Raw genomic sequence first — 16,601 nt, 5'->3', positions numbered from 1 at the left:
AGGTAAAAATTTGATTTCGTAAAATTTTATCGCATTTAATTAGAAGGAAACAACAGCAACCAATACGTTCACATTTACAGATCGCCACGTAAGGAGACTTCGAACATTAATTATGAAATTCTTCTCACTAAATCATTAATTAAGTTAAACCAGGTTGACACACTACATTTTTAAAGTGTTATGGGGGAAAATGGCATACAGAAATAGCATTTCAATAACTGAAAAGGTTTTACTCACAAATTGCACCTCTGTTGCTTTGTGTAAACAAAACTAAACTATGACGTCATAGTTCATCGTTAGAGACCTCAAACGTGACGTAACAATGTGTTTGTAAATGTATCATTTTGATAGGCACTCTAAATCAAAACTATACTTTCTTTTAATTATACATACACATGTATTATGATAATACAATAATTCAAAAAAGTTCAACATTCCAAATACATGTTTTTAGAATGAAAAGGTTAAACATTTAAAGGAAAAACTAATGAAAGGAAAATGCTAGCATGGTTCTTCTCTAAATTCAATTCGAAAATTGTTAAATTGTTTAATTAATCAGATGTAAAAAGATATAAACAACGCACAAAGAAATTATTTTATCCTTACATACACTTAAAAATGATTTTACTTAAAATACATTAGGCTAAATAGTCTAAAGAATTTACCTGCACATCCACCACTATGTTGTCAACATAACAGAGGTTTATTATGACGTCATAATCACAATCAAAGGCCTTTTGATGTTTGAAAACATTTGAGTGATACTGATTTCCGGAATAAGAAGCATAAATTAGGGAATATTGTAAAAGAAATATTTCTCATAATCTTTAAACATTGATGTTTGTCAATCCCACAGGATTTTATGTAACATTTGCATATTAGTTTGATCATTCTAATTAAATGTATAAAAAGAAAATCATACTATAGTAATTTATCTCCTGGTTCCAAAGTGAAATAAAGCATATGGGGAAAACGAACAGTATTCAAACACGGACCTCCAGAACATCAGAAAACTGCTGACCGGTCAAACCCGCCCTGTGCTCCTTGCCATGATAGGAAAATAACGAAAAATCCGTCGTCAATTCAATGTAGGAGGGCTGTTCAAAAATTACGCGGAATCTGCTATTATTTACTCTAACAGGCGTCATATAGTTAATTTGAAATTTCACAGAAATATGTATCTCACAAATTCAAATTAATTTTGGGCAAAATCAGGGACGTAGCAACGGGAGGGGGGGGGGCACCTTTTTCCCCCCCCCAACATTACCTTTACTATTGAAAATGTCCATTGACAGGTTGATTGGCCCCCCACTTCTTACTACAGTATAGTAATATGAAGGAAATGTAGTAATGTAGGCAAAAAAAAAATGGAAGTGAAAGGAATTTGGCCTTCAAAAAAGTTTGCCACTACCCTCCATCCCCCACCCCCAACGAAATAGGGTTTTCGAGGTTGGCCAAATTTCCTTTTTTTTTTTTTTTTTTGTCAACTTTTACAGGTAAGAAAAAAATTATTTTTCTATGGTTGGCCCCCCACTTTCAAAAACGATGCTACGTGCCTGAAAATATCTGTATATAAAAAAATTTCTAAAAATCATCGCTGTGTTGATATCGCTGATGGGGAGGTACGGAGCACGGCAAAAACTTTGAAACAAAAGCATGCGGAATCCAAAATTTGACTCATTAATTTTTTATAATTCGCGATATTTTTTGACAATTTTCTCCAATGTATCTTACGAGGGTTGTCCCGTAAAATCGTGGACAAAGCATTTTTCTCGAAAAGTAATGGGCGCACTAAGCTGAAAATTTCAGTAAATACATATTTATCATATCTAAGTGCATGATAATTTTTTTAATAAAATATAGGCAAAAATAAAGATTTTATTATGCTTGAATGTGCACGAGGTATTGTCCTACGGCGCACGGTCAAAAAACCAAGGTTTTATTAAAGAATACACAAGTTTGAATTCAAAATAAAAGTTTTAAATACATAAGATTTGGATTAAAATTATCCTAATTCAATTCCACAATCAATTTTGTAGTCTTTGTAAAAATTTTAAAGCATTTGCTTAATTTTTTGGCAGTTTCTCGAGCATTCGAAATGGGAAAGTGGTAAACAGAACATACGAAAAATGGCGACGTTTTATGACGTTACGGAGAACAGTTCAGTTTTATTTCGATGTTGTAATGACACCTTTAAAGACTTGAAATGACCATAGAAGAAAAAAGATTATAAATATATCACCATATCTTAAGTATACAAATGAAATAGGTGTTTTCTTAGCAAATTTTTTTTTTTGATCGAGTCCCTGGGGAGCACAAACTCCTAATGTAATAGCAAAAGACGCTGTCACAGTAGACCGCCGATATGAGGTTTTCTATTAGTTGAATGATGGTGAGAATATTGTCCGTAACTTACTAATAAATCTTCAGAAGATCGCATGAGGGTGCCAGTTGGTTCTTTGACTGTTTATAGAGACTAAAGAATGTGTATCAATGAAATTCCTAAATTTAAGTCGGACTCATCCAACTTCATTTTCAGCAAAGATAAAACGTGACATTATAATCCATGCGCCGTAAGGTGATACAATACATGGCATAAAATCTCATAATTTGTTTATTTATGCATATATTTATCTGAAATTTGCTGTGTATATTGCTAAAATATGTACTAGATAATAGTGAAAATTTCAGAACGCAGTGATGTTTATTTTTCACACTAGACAACTTGTCCACGATTTTACTGGACAACCCTCGTAATATTGATCTTTACTAAGTATTTAAATTTCTGACGTAATATTTGAAGTACTAACAGAAATACAGTGAATTTTTTCCAGTGCGATTTCTGTGAAAACCACAGGCAATTGGGGTATGGCCTCCCCCCTTGTAATTTTTTAAATCTGGGTTTGAGTCACCTTTTTTTCTATTTTTTTTTTATTCTAATATGCACTATATGTTATCAATAATGAAACTCTTTGTCTCTTTAAACTGTTTTTAAATATTTCGTTTTTAACTTCTTTTCTCTCCATGTGCACCAACTGGACTGAAGCACTCGGTATTTTCGTGCGTCATCATTACGCCTTATGTCATTTGGAACATTACATTCTAGCCTGGTTCCCTGTCCCTTTGCTATACTACGCGCGCGTTCCTTGGCAAGGATGAGACAGGGGACCAGGGACCCACTCGATTGGGACCCTTCTTATTCCAGAATAACCATCCTGTCTGCTCGATTGGTTTGGTAGGGTAGACTTAGAAGGCCCTCTCAGCCTTCCACGTAGAGATGGAAGGGTAGCTGAAGGATAGCATTCTAATATGGCGTCAAGCAGTTTGGTGAAAACTTGGGGGATTTTTATTATTGTAAATAAACCAAACTTAAAACAAAATACAAATAAGTATTTTTATCATGTATGAAGGGTAATTTTGTTAAGAAGCCTTTTTCTGTTATGTAATTGCAGTAAAATCAACCATTGAACACAGTTTCATAATTTACCATGTAATATGGGGTGCAGATTTGAGCCGTAAATACTGTAAATCACTTTTTATTCACGAGAACTTTATTTTCGCGTAATTACGCGAAATAGTGTGCTCGCGAAAATTTAATTCTCGCGTATAATAGTATTCCTTAAGAATATATAAAGCAATAACCACAACTCGCGAAAATTTAAATTTGTCTCGCTAATCAAGAGTCAATGACTATCTCGCGAAAATAAGGTGTCGCGAAAATTTTGTGATCTACAGTAGGTCCCTGATTTGACCATAATTATTTATTTTTTTTTTTACATGCTCTTTAATATTCTTCTGTCTCAGACACTTGATGTTTTAAATTTTTCTTTACATAAATAAAAAAAAAAAATCCCAATACTATTATATTAAATTAATTTTTCCACTCTTAATTATCTCAAGTTTCCCTTTCGAACTAACATTTAATGCTTTAAAAAACGGATTCAAATTCTTGAAATTCAACAATTGCAGTAATTCAAAACATTGCAGATAATATTCCATCCTATTCAGTATCCTTCTGAATACTCGATTTAGACATACATGTATATTCCAACCCTTCCAACATTCCCCTCTGCTTCTAGAAGGGTCCCAATCGAGTGGGCCCCAGGCTAATTGCTAGCGCTCTTGAGCGCTAGCAACTACTTTAGTCAAAATTCCTAGAATACGCATGCTCGGCATCACGGTCGTGCATTCTGGGAAAACTGTGAAAACTTCTATAGATAGACCGTACGACAAAAATTTCGTTGTATCATTAAATAACTGTTTATTTATTGTGTAGCTTACACTTTAAAGATAACTACATATAATTGTAATACTTCAAATTTTCCATTTTTTCTGACGGAAAAGTCTGAGTCATTGTCTGATTGTTCTAAACAAAGACAGGGGCATTTTTTTTTTTACAACTAAGTAAAAGATAGACTATTTTCAAGACCTCACCACAGTAAAAAATAATCTATATGCTCGAAATCATGGCAATGTAGGTCAAGCAAAGGATTTACACTAAAAATTACGAACAAATGCATCATTTATTAAAAAAATTCTATGTATGGCTTTTAATCAAACAGTTCTTGACAAAGATGACCCGAAGGGCCAAACTACTTCACATCATCATAAAAATTATTTGGAACTCTCTGGAAACTCCAATGGGTCAACACAAAAACTTCACCCCAACCCCAATTGTTTCTTTACCTATGTGTCTTTAAAGTATTAAAATACACTTTACAAAAAATTATAACTTTATCACACCCAGCCTCGATAAACATTAAAAAATTCAGCAAAATAAATCACTTGATCACGAACCTCCCTTTCTGTGTTTAAAAATTGCTACGGCGCTAGCTCACCGAATTTTCTCTTCCTATTCCATGTAACGGTAATTTCTGTATATAACAAGATAACTGTAACTAGCAGATTCTGACGGATGAAGATTAACTTTTAAAATACACGACCTGAACAACCAAATTTCACAATATTTTTATTACAAAGCCTGGATTTTTTTAATGCAGAACATTTGTAAAGTTAGAGTTACCGTTATTGGACTTCCGACGGTTTCCCCAGTTTGTGCACATCAACAAAATTTGCCCTATATGCGGATGATTTCATCGAAATATTTACAAATCGGGGGCACATAAAAATTAAATGGAAATATGAAAAGGAAGAGGAATGTATAAAAAATTTAATGTTTGCATACCCCATATTTCACTCTGCTTTAGATAAATAAGCGAGCGAAGTTGAAGCGAGGTGAGGCGGAGGGCGAGAAAAAAATTGCAAGCCTTCTCTCTTATTGGGTGCATTCACAGTTCCGCCATTGGTAGACAAAAGTTGCTGTTGGTAAAATTAATAACCATTGGCTTGCCACTGGTACCAATGTGTTTTGCCAATGGTACATGTATATTCTTCTGCAGACAATTGTGTATCAGTCGAAAACGAAATATTCAAAAACAGCTTAAAGAGACAAAAGAGTTACATTATTGATAACATATAGTGCACATTAGAATAGAAAAGTAGGAAAAAGGTGACTCGAGCCCAGATTAAAAAAAAATTTAAAAAAGATTGAAGAGGCATACCCCAAGTGCCTGTGGTGAAAACGACTCTGAAAATGACGTCGCCTGAATTGACGGAGCACCGCACTTTTGTTAAATTATGTGATGTGTCCAGTGTAATGCTCGAGATATCGCCATCATAGATCTATCCAAAATATGCATAATAAAACATGTACAGTGTAGTTAATCAGGGTATTTGTCTACAAATAGTAAATTGGAATTTTAGACCGTTAGACCTCTGTACAAAGGCCATACGGGAGGACGGGAAGAAGATTATCGACGAAAACCTTATCCGGATTGTTAAAAACGTGATTGAGAGTGACCAATGCCACACTATATTTTATAAATACCTAGCTGCAGAACTGTAGCTCTCCGAAAAATATATATTGATTTTAAATCAAAAACTGCAGGTATTTATTAGCTGCAGATATGTACATGACGTATCTCTCCGAAAAAAATAGTTTGACAGACCGGAGAGCTACAGTGCCACCCATAGAAAAAACTGTATATTTATTGCACACAAAAAGTTGCGCTTGTGTATGGATTAGTTCTTCCAAATTCTTACCTCAATTTCAAAAAATTTAGATTTCAAAAAATTCCGTACTCTTCTATCAAGTGCTCTCGTAGTTGACATCTACACGAGGCGCTTTGGGACGAATCATCTTGCAAACCAAATGGCAGTATAAACAGACGAAATTTTCGATGATCTCGATTTCAGGGCCAGGAGGGCTATAAACAACAGCTATAAGGTATGCATAGGTTTGTTGTGGAAACATTGAAAGATTATGTTAGGAATACACGGCTAGTAATATTTTGAGATTATAGTTTTAAAAATATGGATAAATAAATCGATAAAAAGCGCACTTTTTTGTGCGCAATAAATATACAGTTTTTTCAGTGGGTGGCACTGTAGCTCTCCGGTCTGTCAAACTATTTTTTTTCGGAGAGATACATGTACATATCTGCAGCTGATACCTTGGGTTTTTGGTTTAAAAAGAAAAAAGAAAGAAAAAAAAAGAATATGTTTTACTTGTTTTATAGATTTTAAGATTAACAAGAAATGGTGTATTTAAATGTTGAGGAGATAGACTGTACAGGAATTCTAGGAAAAATGTCGAGAAAATGAAAGCTCATATTTTAGTGTCCGTCAGGGGCGTAGCAACGGGGGGGGGGCCAACTTTACTTATACTATAGGAAATGTTAATTGAAAGCCTGGTTGCCCCCCCCCCCCCCCACTTTTAGTGATGTACCGAAAATGTAGTATTAGAATTGGTACTGAAAGTAGTTGACACTGAGAAAAAGTTTACCCCCCCCCCCTCCCCCCGAAATAGGATTTTCGACTTTTTCAGGTAAGTAAAAAAAAATTTTCTCTGGCTGCCCCCCCCCCCCCCCCACTTTCATAAACGATGCTACGCGCCTGTCCGTGACGTTGAAGATTTTGCTGCTCCCTGACTTAATGATATGTCCTAATAAATCAACCAAAATTGATATCAATTTACAAAACTTTGATATGAAATTTCGAAGATCATATAAGTTAAGATTCTTTTATATTCTGTGTGATATTTTGCCCGATTATGTCGTCAACTCTTTTTACTTTGAAACAAGTCCGCGTAATTTTTGAACGACCCTCGTATAAATAAACGAACAGTATTCAAACATGGACTTCCAGAACATCAGAGGTGGGATCAGGTGCCATGGAGGAGTGTGCACCCCCTGCTTCCGCCGTGTGTTCCTTGTCATGATCGGGAAATAACGGAAAAATCAGTGTATAAATAATTGTAACAATTAGTATGAAACACGTCAGTCAGCATTTGACTCAATGATAAATTGTATTTGCTGACAAGGTCATTGTATCACGAAATGATGACTTTAAACGAGACTGCTGATATTCTTGTTTCATCAACTTGCTTGTCCATAACCATAATTTACCTCGTTTTAGAAATTGTTCATATATAGAGCATACTCTTGCGTATCGAATCAACAGAGATATATACATTCTGTATGCAGGCGATGAAGGTATATTGCTGCATAAGTAAGGGAAGTTGACGATAGAAAAGTTAAAGTCATCACGTTTATGTTTGGTTGTTAGATTACCATTACCGTCTTTTTCAAGTAAGATATTCAAGTATGAAACAGATGAGTCAGACTCTGTGGTATCTTTAAACTCAAGCTCACCAGGATATATCGTATCGATGTAGGAATGGAAATTACCATTGTTAATTGACAATACGTCGTCGATATATCTAAGTGTCGATTTGAAGGCGACGGGAAGTGTTTACTCTTTTCACGAATAAGATTTTGCACAAATTCTGCTTCATATAAATACAAAAGTAAGTCTGCTAATAACGGAGCACAGTTGGTACCCATGGGAATATGACTAATTTATTTGGCAATATATAAATATTTAGGATTAGGAATTTGAATACTTAGTATTTATTAGTTATCTAGGTTCAATAAAGGTGTACAGGGATTCACCCTGGGTTTTATTCCATAGACTCTAAGGCCGAAGGGTGTATGGTATACAACCCGGGGTAAATCCCCGTACACCCTTGATTGGACCTGGATAACGAATCTATTATACCCCCTGCTTGAAAAGCGGGAGGGTATATACGTAGTAATCGGGTTGTCCGTCCGTCCGTCTGTACGTCCGTCCGTCTAGCTGTACGTCCGTCTGTTACGCTTTGGGGTACCCATCTCTTATACACAACTCCTCTTTTACCACTGAATTAAATTTAATGAGACTTTCAAAGAATCTTTGTTATATTTTGCAATTGTGCACCTCTTATTTTACTTTTTGATCTGACACTTATTTCGGGTCTCCATGAGCAAAACAGGGACTTTGTCATTATAATCAAATAGGAGGCGTGGGGTACCATTTAATGAGCTCGTTGCTCAAACTACCTCTAGTTTAACTAACATCTCTGTCATATTTAATGACATTTTTTGTCTGTTTAGTGTCCTTTCGAGCTTTTTCCACTCACACTGAGACGCCAACAATTGCCGACAGAGGGCCGCTAAGGAATCTTAAGCTACTGTGAAATCACAAATTTTCGTGGGGGTTTAATATTCGTTGTTTTCGAGGTATGTACATGTTTTATTCTATATAATCTCGTCCTACCTTATCCCCTTTCCCTTTTTCTCATTTTTAATTCCCCGCCAAAAATATGGCCTGGGCATCTAGTGTTTGTCCTGTCCGTCTTACTTCTTTCCATCCTTCCGTCCTTCCTTCACACTTTGCGTTTAGCTCAAAGCTCAGTTTCAAAGAAACTATCGAAGATATTTTCATCAAACTTCATATGCTAATAGATATTGATGAGAGCTATGCAACTGCATCAACATTTTTTGACCTTGACTTTTCATTTGACCTTGATTTCAATTTTCCTAAAATAGTGGTTAGCTCAGTTTTAAGCATACTATTCAAAATAGTGTTATCAAACTTCACATGTTGAAACATACTGATGAGAGCTATTCAATTGCATTACCATTTTTGACCTTGATACTGATGAGAGCAATTCAACTGCCTCAACATGTTTACCTTGACTTTTCCTTTAACCTTGACCGCACTTTTCTTAAATTAATATTTAGCTCAGTTTAAAAAAAACAATCAAAATATTTTTTATCAAACTTCACATGCTGATACATACTGATGAGAGCTATTCAACTGCATCACTATATTTGACCTTGACCTTTCATTTGACCTTTTTTGGCCTCACTTTTCCTAAATTAGCGTCAAACTTCATTTGTTGATACATATTGAGCAATTCAACTCATTAATATGTTTGACCTTGACCTTTCATTTGACTTTTCATTTGAACTTGACCTCAATTTTATCTATGTGTTTTAGTCAGTTTTAAAGAATCCATTCATTATATTTTTTTCAACTGCAAATGCTGATACATACTAATTAGAGGTCAGTTTCAAAGAAACTATCCAAGATATTTTTATCAAATTTAATATTCTTAATATACACAATTATGTAAACTTTTCAACTGCATCAACATTCTGACATACACTGATTTTAGCTATTCAACTGCATCACCATTTTTGATCTAGACCTATCTTTTGACCTTTTTACCTCACTTTTCCTAAATGAGTGTCAAACATTTTTATTATACTTTCATGTTAAATACTAAAATCTGATTGGTTTAGACGCAGTTAACAATCTGTTCTATTACCCTCAGCCTTAGCAACACACGTGACAACGGGTAACACAATGGTAATGCCACATGCGTGGAAATTATGCGCGTACAGTTCACCGTAGAATTCTCAAAACGTCAGTTGCGCGTTTGAAAGAACCGGAATAAACTTGACGTCAATTAAAGCTTGTGTCCGATGAAGCTTACTTCAAAACAACAAACGACAGACGAAACATGCTTGCGAGTGCAGAAATAACGAAACTTTAGATGATAAAGGACTCGTAGAGTATCAAATAAACAATGAAGAGGTCAGTAAATCTTTTTCGAAGTAGCGGGGAGTTTGAAAGCTTTCTAAACGTAAACGAAAAGGCGATCAACGATTTGTATTGCTGACATAGTAAATAAAGAAGACATTCAGTATAATAAAATAAATGGTGCCTGTTTTGGAGGGTAACAGTTGAAATTGACACCCCTCGGACGCGTCAGTTGACAATGGTTTTCCTTGGGGTGTCAATTTCAACTGTTACCCTCCAAAACAGGCACCATTTATATAATATGCTGATATATACTGATGTAAGCAATTCAACTGCATCAACATTTCTCACCTTGACCTTTCATTTGATTTTGACTTTTTGTGTTAAAGTCAGTTTTAAAGAAACCATTCATGATTTTTTTTTTCAACTTCATATGCTAATACATGAGAACTATTCAACTAAATCAACCAGAAGTCTCTGTCGAGACTGAAGCTCTACTGGTTTCTACTTGTAGCAAAGGAAGAGAAAAGTACTTATAAGCAGATGGGAATTGAAACTTTAAATCAGCAATAAATTATAATACATTATATTATAATCAGACTAAAACTGTATTTGGAGTAGCATTTTAAGAGTATTTAACTGAAATTTCTGTTTTTAGTAACCACGGCAACACCGCTCATCAAAATCAAAAACCGATACACAGAATTATGTATCTTTGTGTAGTCTACTTGTGTGCTAAGTTATATTGAAATCAGACCAAAACTGTAGGAGGAGTAGCACTTTGAAAGAATTTCACAGAAATTTCTGTTTTTAGTAACCACGGCAAAACCGCTCATCGAAATCAAAAACCGATAATATACAATTATTGCTGGTTTTTGAGGTCAATACAATGATTTAGCCATCTGAGGAGTACAATATTCACCGAACCCGAAGGGCGAGATGAATATTGTACTTCAAAGATGGCTAAATCATTGTATTGACCGAAAAAAAAACAGCAATAATTATTTTATTATATGATTCACTGATAAAATAATACAGCTCATTACTTGTTAACTTGCATTTAATTTAGTCCTAGCCAAATACTAGAGAGAAACAGAATTAAAATGTGAATAAACCTTACCAGTCGTATCAATTTGAAATGTTTTTTTTTTTATCAATTTTAGTTGCCATGAAAAAAATAATATAATGTCAGTCTTTTTATAGGATAGATTAATTTGAAAGGAAGGAGTATTATCAGGGAAAACTGACTGCAAAAAAGTAAAAAAAAAACAACAACATGTTGTTCAGTTAAAGTGTTGGAGGGGGGTCCCTGCATCCTCTCGTACCACCCTCACCCTAAAATATATATTCGCTATAGATAACGAAAAAAATTTAAGATCAGAAGTCCATATAAACAATACAAAATAGGATATATTTGAGCAAACACGGACCTCTAAAACATCAAAAGTGGGATCAGGCGCCATGGAGGGGTGAGTATCCCCGGTCACACCCGCCCTCTGTCATTGTCATGATCAAGAAATAATGGGGACATCTATATATCAAAGTTCCACTGAACTTTAGTATCTCGAATACCTTGGACATTGCCTATACCATTTACATATTGAAGTGATCTGATGGTTTTGAATAATCAGAAATCTTGAGGTTTTTTTTCAGTCCCATTAAGTTCAAGATAACTAAGTTTGACATGATGATATGACCATGGTATATCTTCTTATTTGATTAGCTTTGAATTATTCTGAGTTAATTCAAGAAACCTGAGTCCACGAAATAGACACACCAATAAATAGAACAAAATACAGTTTTACACATTTTATTTTAAAATGATGAAAAGAATAATAAAAAGTTTAAATTTGTAGAAATTAAAATGTAATGAAGAGATGATTGATCGTAACAGAAGTTAGTTTTAATATTGTCCAAGTTATGTTCAGCCGGTAATTATGAGTGAATATCTTTGATCCTCAGGTTCCACACACAGTCTCTTATTTTAAACCAAAGAATTTCCTAAGCCGTCCTCGGAATGATTTTTTTGGTGGAGTGGGCACCTGAATAATAAAACAAAATATTACTTAGTTGAATTTGATATATTTTGTAATACAATACATGTAGTTTTTTAAAAAAAAGTAAACACATGTATAGAGTGAAATGCCTTGACATGAGGCACGATAGATGTTGCTTTTTCTTGTTTGTCTTTTTTTTATCAATCTAAATTCATTGATAGACATTGTATAAATGCCTAAAACACAAATTACACGTTCTACATACCTGTCCTACACTTGAGGTACACTGGTCCTTCTTAATCTCTGTTTCCTTGTGGCATTGTGTAATCTCAACACTCTAAAAAGGAAGGAATTTTTTTGTTAAGCACTTTTAACAAATATTAACAATTTTAACAAATATTTAGCTATGTCATCTTTGCTCACAAGGTTTCTGATCCCCCTCTCCTTACACACAATAGATTTATATTTGGAAAGAACATTACAATTATCATCTCCCATAGATGGTACATACAAGTAAATGTTGATAACATGCATATTTTCATGGAATTCTTTGCACAGGAAAAATTTCTAAATGATTTCTACACATCAATATATCAAAATCTTACCTGTGGAGAGTTTTTAAACGTGTCCACCTTGATTATGAAAAGCTTTCGCGGGACAAATAAATCTTCTTCCTCGTCTTCTTGGTTGGTGCCTTTGTTGAATTTCTATAAAATATAGAACCCTTCATCAAGGTACTTTGCAGAAATATTAGGTTTTGTTTTGTTTGTTTCAATTTTACATTTCAAAACTATGAAAATTATTTAGTGTATAAAATTTTTTCTTAGTCTTTCTTATGTTATCTTATCAATCTATTTCTGTTCTATACTCCACATTTTTGGATGCCACAAGTTTAAATAAAGGAAGTTCACATGAAGACTTACCATCAGCTCTTTGTGAATATCTTTCCATATTGTCTCCCTTCTTTCTTCTCTCTCATTTCTGCTCTTCAATTCTTTTAATGCCACTACCTGGAAAATGAATATTTATCAAAACTTATTAACAGTTAAGGTTTTTTTTAAAATTGTATGGAACGCCACAGCTGCCTTAAGGTTAATTTTTGATGATATGCAGTTGTTAAATCATTATATGATGTGGTTATATCATTATATGATGTGGTTAAATCATTATATGATGTTGTAAAATTATTATATGATGTGGTTAAGTGATTATATGCAGTTGTAAAATCATTATATGGTGTGGTAAAATCATCATATGATGTGGCTTTATTATTATATGATGTTGTTAAATCATTATATGATGTGGCTTTATTATTATATGATGTTGTTAAATCATTATATGATGTTGTAAAATTATTATATGATGTGGAAAAATCTTTATATGATGTGGCTATATCATTATATGATGTTGTTAGAACATTATATGATGTGGTTAAGTGATTATGTGCGCTTGTGTATTCCTTATATGATGTGGCTATGTCATTATATGATGTTGTGAAATCATTATATGCAGTGGTTACATCATTATATGCAGTGGTTACATCATTATACGATGTGGTTTTCTCATTATATGATGTGGCTACATCATTATATGGTGTGGTCACATCATTATATGATGTTGTATTTTTATATGATGTTGTTGTATGAGTCATTACCACTGAGGGCAGTAAAATGAAATGGAATGTGCCTGTAACCCAATACGACATTTAAAATTGTCTTTGGAATGTAGGCCAATTTACCCCTCCAGTCTCAGATCTCTCTAACCCTTATCTGTCATTGAGTCCCTTCTAGGCCTGCTAATGAGCTTTAATAATTCCTGTTTCCCATATTCGTAAGAATAGATTTATAGCATAGGTTGATAAAAAGTTACATACAGACTTGATCGCATGCTTATTTTAAATTTGCTCATTTGTGTGATATTGTCTGCATAAACAAAGTATAAAATATCCCAAAAATTCCAATTGATCATTTTGTTAATTTAATAAGTTTTTGAAATACATTGTACATCTGTTTCATTTTAAATTAATGAGTTCCCCAGGAGTTACTGGAGATTGAGATGCACCTGTAACCTTATCTTGGTGAAAGCCAATTTAGCCCGATCTCTGAGTCTCCTAATACTGGGTTAACATGTTGACATTTATGTAATGGCAATATGTAATGCAACGGCTAGAGACAAGGAAGGGGTTTTAAGAATGGAGTCTGGAGTTGAATCAGATTTTGAATGGTTTATGTATTATGTCCCATTGGTCAGATAGATTTTGAAGTCTAACATCAAAATCATATAAAAATGAAATTCTTAAATGAAAACAAGAAATCGTACTTCCAATTTTTGCTGAAAGATAAGTTCAGCGCTACTTGTTGAACCTCCAGTCCATAAGTTACATAATGCCGTTTAAAACAAAGCTATCTCCCAAACTCAGCAAACTTGGGTTTTATTTCACATTTTTAATTTAGTAAAATGTCTACTCCAAGTATGTCCAGCATTGATTCTGTATTAGAAGAATTGAAATTACAATATCTTATTGGCCGATTTCTGAGATCTGAGAGTGGAGGGGTAAATTGGCCTACATTCCAAAGACAATTTTAAATGTCGTATTGGGTTACAGGCACATTCCATTTCATTTTACTGCCCTCAGTGGTAATGACTCATACAACAACATCATATAAAAATACAACATCATATAATGATGTGACCACACCATATAATGATGTAGCCACATCATATAATGAGAAAACCACATCATATAATGATGTAACCACTGCATATAATGGTGTAACCACTGCATATAATGATTTCACAACATCATATAATGACATAGCCACATCATATAAGGAATACACAAGCACACATAATCACTTAACCACATCATATAATGTTCTAACAACATCATATAATGATATAGCCACATCATATAAAGATTTTACCACATCATATAATAATTTTACAACATCATATAATGATTTAACAACATCATATAATAATAAAGCCACATCATATAATGATTTAACAACATCATATAATAATAAAGCCACATCATATAATGATTTTACCACACCATATAATGATTTTACAACTGCATATAATCACTTAACCACATCATATAATAATTTTACAACATCATATAATGATTTAACCACATCATATAATGATATAACCACATCATATAATGATTTAACAACTGCATATCATCAAAAATTGACCTTAAGGCAGCTGTGGCGTTCCATAAGATTGGAAATAATCCCATTTTTAGTTTACGCAATTTTGCAATCAGTAACAGAAATACCGGGTATTTGGCTTTTTTACCTTAAGCTCTTTCAACATTTTCACCATTGCTTCTTTTTGTTTCATATTCTGTTTTCTCTCTATATTTTTCCTTGTCAAAACTGCCTATAAGAAAAATTTCAATGAAATTAAAAATAGACAAAACAAGCTAGACAGGACCGTTAAACTTTAGAATATAATCAAAAAAGAACAAATATATAAAATAAATTAAGGATAAAACACATCAAAGTTTACCATCAACTCTTGGTGCATCGCTCTCTGAATGGTATTCCTTCTTTCCTCTCTTTCACTTCTTTTCTTAATTTCCCTTGATGCCACTACCTAAAAATCAAAATTTTTCAAAACATTGAAAAGTTTACCCTTTTCAAAAATTATGAAATCCCCCACCCATTTTTTATCAGTTCCTGGAACATTGCAACCACTGATGGTAACATTTGGCATATTTACCTGAAGCTCTTTAAACACCTCCGACATGATCTTCTTTTGATGATGAAATTCTATTTTCTGTTGATCCCTTTGAACCAAAACTACCTGTATAAAAATAATTCAAGAAAGACAAAATTAATTTTTTATATCACAGAAATTTAATAGCAAATATACGAAAAGTATATGATAAGATACTTGGTTCCTTTGTTGAATTTCTATAAAATATGAAACCTTTCATTAAGGTACTTTGCAGAAATGTACAGTACTCTATATATGCTACACATTTTTGGGTGCCAAAAATAATAAAAAAAGACATTCACATGAAAACTTACCATCAGCTCTTTGTGAATAGCTTTCCAGATTGTCTTCCTTCTCATTTCTCTCTCATTTCTTCTTTCCAATTCTCTTGATGCCACTTCCTGAAAATGAAAATTTATTAAAACTTATTAACAGTTTAGGGTTTTATTTTAAAACAATTGCGAATAATCCCAATTCTAATTTTTGCATTATTGCAATCAATAACAGTAATATTTGGCAGTATATCAAAACTGCCTACAAGAAAATTTTCAATTAAATCAAAAATAGACAAAACAAGCTAGACAGGAGCATTAAAATTTAGAATATAATCAAAAAGTACAAATGTATAAAATAAACTAAGGAAAAAACACAACACTTTACCATCAACTCTTGATGCATCGCTCTCTGAATGGTATTTCTTCTTTCCTCTCTTTCACTTCTTTTCTTAATTTCCTTTGATGCCACTACCTGAAAATCCAAATTTATTAATATTAATTAAAAGTTTACCTTTGTCAAAAATTATGAAATCCCCCCACCCACCCATTTTTTATCAGTTCCTCGAACATTGAACCAATAACAGTAACATTTGGCATATTTACCTGAAGCTCTTTTAACACCTTCGACATGGCCCTCTTTTGATGCTGGAATTCTATTTTTTCTTGATCCCTTTTA

The sequence above is a fragment of the Saccostrea cucullata genome, unplaced genomic scaffold, assembly GCF_032062105.1.
Source record: "Saccostrea cucullata isolate Sc308-1 unplaced genomic scaffold, CSIRO_AGI_Scuc_v1 ctg12383, whole genome shotgun sequence".
NCBI classification, from domain to species: domain Eukaryota; kingdom Metazoa; phylum Mollusca; class Bivalvia; order Ostreida; family Ostreidae; genus Saccostrea; species Saccostrea cuccullata.
Note: the sequence above shows the minus strand (reverse complement) of the source record.